Consider the following 10485-nt stretch of genomic DNA (forward strand, 5'->3'; position numbering starts at 1 on the left):
GTGTAGATATCCTGTACAGACTCCATAGGTTTCCCAAAGCAAGGTGATAGAATGCTTCCAGACGCGATAAAAAAAAATTTACTGGATTTTTTTTTCATATTTGATTTTGTACTTATAGTAAATATCTCGGATACTTAAGTGTTCAAAGAGTAATTGCTGTCGGTTTAAAAATTGCGGATACTAGAAGGGCTGGAAACTTGAAACAAAAAGCATTTAAAATAATTTCTAAAACTACATTTTCTAGAGTTCTACTTACCCTGCAGGTAAATGTGGTGAGAAGGGCCCTATATTATGTAACAGGAAAAATTTATTCAATCAAATAAATTTTGTCGCAGAAAATGGAATAATTAAATATTATTTTTAATTTAAAATTTTAAACTACAGAAAATTTAAAGTCTTTAAACAGCTGAAGCTTAAAAAACATACTTATAGACTCCATATAGTTTGTCAATTATTTAAAATTTAATTTTTCATTTTAAGATATTCAAATTTTATATAAAAGTCAAACAAACTATATAGGGTCATAACACAAAATATAAAATAAGAACAAGCATAATCTACACTTATTACAAGGAATCAACCGTTTTCAAAAAAAAAAAAAAAACAATTCAAAATTTTATGTATTTCAAAGGAAGCCTCTTTAAATGTTTACTTTTAATTAATTAACATAATGAATAAAATAATGACATCAGTATAACTTTAATATTTCTTATCGTTTTCAAAACTTTCCCAAATGGGAAATCTTTAAAAATTTACACACATATACAAGTATTTTATCTCTACTTTTTACAGAATGGTCTTATCACATTTTCCACAATACACAATATTACTGAAAAAAAAAAACAAGAAAAAATAAAAAGAAAATGAAAATGGAACAAAGCAATTCAGATTTTTTTTTTTTATGTTTTTTTTTTTTGCTGCTTTTTTCCTTTACAAATTCACTGAGCTCCAGCTAACCATATAATTTTTTGACTTTTTGTTATTATTACAATCAAAATTCTTTTTTATTTAGCCCTATAGTGCCGTATACCTCTATAGCCCTCCACAGTAAAAAAAAAAAAAAAACAAAATAAAATAATTTTTTTTTTTAATTTTTCTTTTTTTTTTTATTTCCATTTTACGCTTTTATATTGAGAAAATTTTCTATATCAAACCCGCACAAATGAAAATCATTTACAAAAGAGTATTTTGAATTTGTTACAACGTTAAAAATGTTAAAAGCTATAAAAGTGTTGCCGTTTATTAATAATTTCGTATTATTTTTATTTAGTGTCAAAATTTTGGACTCAACTGATATTTCTATATTTTCACAATATTAAATTTTATGGGGTTTCGAACTTCAATCATGAGCAAGTAATGTTAAATTTTATTGCTTCCTAGTCTTCCTAGTTGCAAGAAATTATACGCGGCTGCAATGTAGCAGGGCAACTAATTTCCTTTAAAAATCGGAATTTAAAAAATTATTCATATAAATTTTTTTCACAAAAATTAAAAAAGGGTTCAATTGGACTGAGCTCAAATAATTGATATTGACCAACTACGGTTTAAGTTTAAAAATGTCAACTCTACATCGATTATTTGTCCCTACCAACTAATATAACTGATAAAAGAGAAAAGTCCTGCTGGCCCTTCACTTTAATATTTTGTCTGCAATTTTCATTTCTATTCTCGAAAATGAAAATGAAAAAAAGAATTTTTATTTGTTCAAGGGATTTCGAGTGTACGGTACACGTATAACAAAGTTGAATTTTACATAAAAATTCAAAAAGGAAAAATGAAAAGAAGTGTATTGGTTAAAAGAGATTTCCTCTTCCCTATTATTCCCTTTTAAAATACATTATACAATTTATATTTATATATAGAAGCAGGAAATAACTGTTACGACTATTATAATAGAATAATAATACATTTATAGCAGGTAGTGGAGGCTAAAATGGAAAAAAAAATATAAACATAATATTTATAACAGTTCTTCTATTCCTTATTCAAACGTTTATTTTTATTTTTTTTTTTTGTTTTTCTTTTTTTACAGTAACATTTTACATAATGTAATATTGGCCATTATAATGGTGCAAAAAACTACAATAGTACAAAGTTTAAAGAAAAATATAAATTGTTAATGTACATACAATCGAGTTGTTCAACGCAATACTGAGAAAATTATTGAAAAATTTTTAATTAAATTACCCAATTATGGAAATTTGAGCTTAGCAAATTACAAAATATGAAAGAATAGTAATTGAATTAAAGAAAAATTAAAAATTGAAGTGTGTATTAGAAATTACTGTAGATGTCATTTTGTTGCAACAGTGACATAACAGCACTGAAATGATATTATTTATTTTTTTTTTTAACACAATTTCCCTAGATTTTCGATCATAAAATAGAAATTATAAATTAGAGAGGAGCAAACAATAATTTAATCCCAAACTTACTTTAAACTTCGATTTTCTCAAATTTGCGAATTTTGAGTTGTGTCACTATTGTAGTTAACAAACCATACTATAACTAATTTCTATACAATTTTATAAATATATTAAAATATAATGAAATTTCAATAAGCTTCATTTTATATTAATTTTGTTACATTTCTTGTATTTTATATTACATTTTATAAGCCTGTTAATCAGTATCAGATACCGAGATGTGAAAAATTGAGGCAAAAATTCTGATGAATTCTTATTTTAATTCTGAATTTAAAGAGCGGTATTTCAGATTATAACAACTATTATCCACTGACGTTCCAAAACCAAAAAAGGCAAGGTTCTAATAAAATTTGTTTTTGCACACACACAAATTCAAGCTCTGAAGCACCTTATTTCATACCATCGAATATAATATTAACAAAATTATATAAACCCCAATAATAAATACAAGAAGTTCTTCCAATAAATTTTAAGAAAAATATGGATTTGGTAGCATTCTAATACCAAAGTTGCTACAGCTAAGCCAACATTAGAAAAATCACATTTCAGTATGATCATTTTGTGTAGGAACTGACATAATGTTATTGTGTTACAATTTTACTGCTAAACAATAATGTGTTTAAACTTCTTTAACATTCTAAACTTTCAAAGAAATTTCTTACACTAAGTATTTATTTATAATATAGAAACTAAACAATTAATAAATTTCATTAAATGTTTCTTCCTTTTTTTTTGGAAAAATCAAGAAGAAAAAAAAATTATTTGAAATTAAGAATGACGAATGTATGTTAAGAGTAAAAAAATTTAACAGAATAAAATAACGATAAACAATAAATAACAGGCGTTATTTTAACGGGCGTTGAAGTGTTAATGGTCTACATGGAAAATAATACTTTGTGATCGTAAATCGTAAATATTGTAGAATAAAGGTTATAAAGAAAGCTATATACAATTTACATACATATACGAAAAAATAAATTAAATAGGAAGTGTGGTAAGTAATTGTTTAACAAAGACTCTATATATAGGAAAAAGGGGGAAATTAATGACTTTTTTCTTCCTCTTTTTTTTTTATAAATTAATACCTATGTAAATATTTCAACTTTAAACGTAAATTAAAAAAAAAAGTGTACGCAGGCTTTAAAATTTTATAGTCCACATCGTTAATTAATTTATTTATGTTGTTTCTATTTTATCATTTTAAAAGAAAATAAAAATAAATTTTCTTTAATGAGATTTAAAGGATGCTTAAAAAGAAATAAAGTATACAGCTAATAATAATTAAATAAAACAAAAAAATATTTGGAAAATAAAATCGTAAATGTAAATAATTTCGAAAATATTAAATTTTATAAATTATTTTTGAATTAAAATAAATATTATTTTAATTTGAAGATAAATAAAAATTCATCTTCAAAATATTTTGAAAAAGGAAATTAAAATTTTATTTGCAAATACATAGGCATATTTAGTTATGTATGTATAAGCATTGGTATATCGAAAGCCTATATTATAATATGGAGCGTTGAAATATAGAGTCGGGGTCGGAATTTTAAAAAATATTACTTTTGTTGGTTCCTGAAGACAACCATGCAAAATTCCCAGATACTCTAGTACTAGAAATTATCAGGTGCCAGATTAATAGACTGGCAGTAGAGTATATCGTTCCTTTTCTCTCAAATAGGATTTCCTATCTATTCCCATTTTTCGTAAAAAAAAATATTATTTGGGAACTAATGTGGTTTTGACCAACGAATTAGAAATACTAAAGGAAGAATCATTCTAAACAATAAGTCATTAAGATTTATATTTATTGTTATTAATATTGTTTAGAGTTGTTCAGTAAAATTATCAAACAGAACTGATAATATAAGAAATTTTTTAACAAAATATGTTCATTTTCGAGGTTCATAAAATATTGTGATATTAAAATACTTACACTTATTTGCAATTTAAAAATAAATTTATTCAAAGAGAAAAAAAACATGTAATGAGTTTTGTTTAAATTTGTTTTTTTTTTCACAGATATCTAAAATGAAAAAATATTTTAAAATATGTTTTAGTTTTTACTTTAAAAAAAATTTTTAACTTAGTACAGACCAGACAATGAAATAAAATAAATACGCTCCTATTACGATTTTGACAATGCTCGGAGTAAAGAAAGAGACAACTAGAAAAAATTTGGCTTCATTGTTTTTTCAAGATGCTCCTTCCTTTAGTATCGTTGGTTTTCATTTTGGATATATTTGATGGGATATCAAAATTTCGCATAATTATTAAACTTTAAATTTCATTTTCAAAATTCAATTATCAATGAACCACAAAATGTTTTAAGAATTAAATGTTAAAAACTGATTCGATTTCAATATTGATCAGCTAAAAATAACCTTAAAGACGAGCGCTGTTTCGAGTCTGATAATTTTCAACTGTAAATCAAATAATTTAAAAGAAATTCAAACTTTAATGCAAGGTTAAAATATTTAAATTAAAAAGAAACTTATAAGATTTCTTAATATTTACAATTTTCTTGACCCGTACATCTTATTAAAAATATTTTTTTCCATTTTTTTTTCTGAAATGTTTTAAATCAGATGCACACTTTTCAATGGCCTTTTACATTTTTACATTTACACTCTCTTAAATTTATTAGAACAGTTTTCCGGACATTGAACATAATCCAATTAGTTCAAAAGAAATGTAAAAGAGAAGAAAAAAAAATTTTCTTTTTAATTTTTCTTAATAAGTTTTCAGTTTTTTGGTGTTAATAACGACGGAAAAAACGTTATAAAGTTTTAATTGCTTTCGATCGAATTTAAAAGACATTGCAGGGAAAAAATTGAAATGAACTTTAAGAGAGAAAATTAAGAAAAAAAATATTTTTTTTTCTTAATTTTATGGAGAATTCTTGAAGCCTTCAAATTATTTTTCTTTTCTATTTTGAAAAAAAAATGAATTTCCTATTTCCTATAAAATATCCATAGTAAAATATATTTGTAAATTTATAACACATAGATGACATCGTAGAAATGAGTTGAAAAAAAATCGAGGAAGTTTTAATGAATGAAATGAATATTTTTAGAAATTAACATTTCACAGATGAACTAAGATCTGATGGTGCCAGCAACTAAAGGGTGTCAATTTAAGCAAAAATTAATTACTAGTATTAACGCTTCTAGAAATAGTTTTAAAAAATTTCAAATTCTTTAAAAATTCGATTGAATTTCTGTGTGAAAATGAAGTAATTAAAGCGAAAATGGACGTACATTGAACACATTTGATACATCGAGCTTATGCACAGGCTTTCTTTTATGCTTCTCTCAACCTCTCTCCTACAAATATAAAATTTACTTGTATAGAAGAGAAAATGCGATAAGTACAAACCAAATGCTCTGCGTACGCCCATAAACGAAACGTATAACTCAACGTGGTAGAAGCTCAAATAGCAATATTTGTCAGGTACTGCAAAATTTTCAAATATTTAAAATAGAACATATTAAAGAGCCTCTTTAATTTAATTTAATAAATTTAAATCATTTTATTGATTCAAACTTCAAAATACCCAAGTGAGATTTATATCTCATATTAAAGCAGAATTCAGTCATATTAAGTCTTAGTCTCATAACTGTTAAGAATTTTATTAAAATTAAATTAAGCTAAAAATTAAAACTAAAAATGCAATAACTGTAAGGTTTAAATTTTAACTAGATCTTAAATTTTAGTAAGAAAGTTTCTTTGTAACCAAGGCACGTAGTACAAGAAATTGATTCCAGTTTAAATAAATTCAGCAAAATCATAAACGAAACTTTCAATAATTAATAGGAATAATTAATTATGGATGTCTTTAGAAACCAAAAAACAAATTCCTTTTAAAAATTTGTAAGCTTAAAAAAATTATTATTGAAAAAAAGCGTTATATTGCTGTTATTGGCATAAAAGTGCAAACTTGAATTTTGAAACTTTTTTATCTAAATTTCTAATGTTTTCTCGCCCTCTTTCTATCATTTTAGTAAATTTTTTTTAATAGACAATTTTTTTCTTTAATTTACACTAAGATGCGGCAAAAGGACCACCATTTGTCACCACTCTTTAATATTTCAAATCAAAATGTTTTTATTCATCTGATTGACTTTAAATTCAATTCTTATGAACTACTCCATAATATTTTCTATTAAGTTAAGAAATTTTTTTACATAAAATTTGTACTTGATATCCGGTCAAGAAAAACTTATTTTAAAAAATTTCAAAAAAGAAAATTGTTTAAATGAAAATTAAGAACTTGTCATTTAAAAACAAATTTACATGATAATGAGAAGAAATAAATGAAAAACAATTTATTGGATGGAAAATTTAAATCAATAACAATAATGTTAATAAATCAACAACTACTAAAGCAGTAAAAAGTTTAATTGAAAATTTACTAAAAATTATCGAACACATTAAGTGAGCTTCAATTAAAAATTGGGAAAAATTTAAATTTTCCAGGAAGAACATATAAAATTTGAATTAAACCGTTGATTATAAAGTGACACTTTTCCTTTGAACAAGTGGAAATCTACTGTTTTTAAAAGGAATCCACCATATTGTTTGAATTACTTTCATTCATATACCAAAACGTTGTAAATGATTGCATATATTTAGGATGAAAGGATGAGACAAAAAAAATTAAAAGAGGCGTTAGCATAATGTACGAATTTAAGGGTTAATTGATATACAACCAATTATATTGGCAGATTGGCATCACTAATGTGGCATCACAAAAAATTTAAACGACAACACTGTCAAATAACTCAAATATGACGAAAATTTTTCATAAATTTTATTTTTAATTCGGAAAAGTGAAACAAACTCTAAACGTAGCTTAATAGCACAAAACATAATTTCAGCAAACTTAACTTATACATGTAACATTTAATTATGTATATATATTCTTATATAAAATACATATATCAATTATAATTATTTTCTTTAATTGTATAATAATTAGTAATGAATAATAATTATTTTTAAATGCATAATTTTTTTTTTCGTTTTCCCATTTTAATAAAAAAAAATAATTTAATTATGATGAGAAGGAAAAATTAATTTCAGTTTTATGAACTGTTAATTGTTTTTATGTTAATAATTATGTATAAATAAGTATATAACTACATGTATGTATGACATTTTCACTATTTTATTTTTTCTTCCTATTATATAAATATTCCTCGTGCCACACAACTCTCACACCACCTAGATAAAATAGTAAACTATAAGAAAATTAAAAAAAAAAAAAATTATTTCGTTAAATTTATTCATAGAAAAAGAAATTACAAGAATATTACACGAAAATAATTATTTATTACTCATTATACATACAACTCTAAGATATTATAATTATTATTACCAAAAAAAAACAAAAAAAAAGTCAAAAATTTTCGCTTCATACTTTTATACAATATAATAATTATTATTATAAAAATATATACATATTATACAAAAAATATTCAAATATTCATAATTTTATTCATTTTTTATATTTTTCGAGGAAGATCCTTTTATATTCTGCGGGTATTCTTATTATCTATATACATATATAATTAAGAACAACAATATTATAACGGATTACTATAATTATAACTGTGGTGTTATTTTAACTCTAATTTTATACTGTGTTGTATAAAAATAAAATATGGAAACAAGATATGTACATATAAAGGATGGCAGAATATAAATTCTAAAACAAATAAAGTTATTAACAAATCGTATATAGCAATATGACAAGGTTAGATTGTGCGAGATGACAGCGATTAGTCCTGCATATAGTCTATAATTCGAAACCGCTTCACTTAATAAAATCTGAGAGCGATTAAGCTACTGAGATTTCTTTTGTATCTGCTAAAATTGAATATATTTTTGTCTTTTTATTAAAAAATGGAAGATAAAACGGAATTAGAGACGGCGGATAAAATTTAATAACCCAAGATTTTTTTTCCAAATTCACTCTTTCCCCCTATGGATGGGGAAATATGTGCCAAAACTTTATAAATTTCCAATTTTGTTGAGAATTAATAACTTCTTTTTTTTTCTTTTTCTTAAAAATTTTCAAAGTCGGGAACTAATTAACTAGCCTCACTTTTATCAGTATTTACAAAGTAGATCTTAATTATTGTATTTTTCAAAACCACAATAGACAAAATGTTGCGTTCACAGATTACAACATAATACAATTATTTTTTTTAATTTAATAACTTTCTTATAATATCATAGAATATGCATATAAAACTCATTAAGCAGGTCTAGTTCTAATTAATACTAATTCACAATTTAATCTTAAAATCTTATTATATATTTCATTAAATATAATTAAAATCGGATTTTATTAGTTATGTCATACATTTCGTTGGATCCATGCTAACAAACATGTTATTAGTTATCAATTCTTCGATTAAATTCAAATTTTAAAGACTCAAGAAAAAAAACATCTTTTAATTGAAATCCTTTATTTATCACTCAATTTGAAAACGTAATTTTGATTTTGATATTATTAATAATATCAAAATAATACGATCAAGATTTGTATGTACCTATATTTCATACATTTAATTCCAAATTCCGTTCTAGTACAGGTACTTATGAATACTCGTAATATTTTTCTTTTATGCCTTTTTCAAAATTAATATGTTAAATTCAAATAAATTAATGAATATGCAACCAATTTATAATAGTTTATTTGGAAAATACCTTGAATTATTATTCTATGAATATAATGACAATAATATAATGGAGTTGTGCATAAAATAATCCTAATATACAAGTATATAATCCTAATATACATACAATATAATATAGTTAATAGTATAGATAGGTGATACAAAATAAATTGTAATACCAAAGGAAATTAAAAAAATGAAGAAAACATAGAAAATATCTAGCTCATTAATTATTCAAAGTTAACAAAAAAAAAGGAACTACATATACAAACACATTAGTAATACATTCGAATATAACCACTTACAACAGCTAAACATACCACATACAATAATAACCGAATGTCTCGGGCAATTGTCTAATTATATTTACATTGATACTGCTCTCAGTATACTTTATTAGTCGGAAAATTCATTTTTAATTAAAATTATAGATCTATTCTAATACGGCTGTAGTTTTTTCCTACTCTGGCTTATCTCACATTCATATTTTAATAATACATACATACAAGTATATTTTAGCAAACCAAATGTCAGCCAAGCGCAAGTAAACAATGCATGTAGCCATAACGATTACTGTAGAAGAGTAATATGAAGAACTATTTGCAGATAATGTCTTCTTACCTCTATAGCTCAGTTGCTAACCCGTCCTTAAAGCAAAAGAGAAAATATTTCCTTAATTTTATGCCTTGACCCGTCCTTTTGGTTGCGTCCTCTTCTGTTCTACAATTGTATGAAGATTTTTTTTCCCATCAAACGCAGACTGTTTCTTTTTTTTTTAAAGCTTAGCTTAGCAATTTGGATTCTCTACAAAGAACAAATATTGCAATAAGAAATCTTAGTTTAATTAAAACGAGAAAAAAATAGAGTTGACCTTGTCAACTCTGTGATACCCGTACGAATTCGTTATCCTATGTGCGAATAACTAATGTGCCATAACTAACTTTGGGGCAGACTATGACTTTAATTTGCCGTATTACTATATTAATTTATGCAAAATTTCAGTACTATGTGTTTTTCAAAATAGTGGTTGTGCCAAACTACTATTGAAGTTGTATGGCAGCTACCAGAAAGAGCCAAGAAATTTTAGCGAATTTCATCAAGCACATCGGCCCTACTAATATATTCACTTGTGTGAAATCTCAATATCACAGCTTTTATAGTTTCTGAGATAAAGCCAAATAACTTTTGAAGTTGTATGGCAGGTACCAGAAGGAGCCAAGTAATTTCAACGATTTTTATGAGACACATTGGCCCTACTAATATATTCGTTTGTGCAAAATTTCAATACCATAGCTTTAATAGTTTCTGAAATATAGTCAAATAACTTTTGAAGTTGTATGGCAGGTACCAGAAGGAGCCAAGTAATTTCA

The sequence above is a fragment of the Condylostylus longicornis genome, unplaced genomic scaffold (genome assembly GCF_029603195.1).
Source record: "Condylostylus longicornis isolate FDR11 unplaced genomic scaffold, ASM2960319v2 ptg000055l, whole genome shotgun sequence".
Taxonomy (NCBI): domain Eukaryota; kingdom Metazoa; phylum Arthropoda; class Insecta; order Diptera; family Dolichopodidae; genus Condylostylus; species Condylostylus longicornis.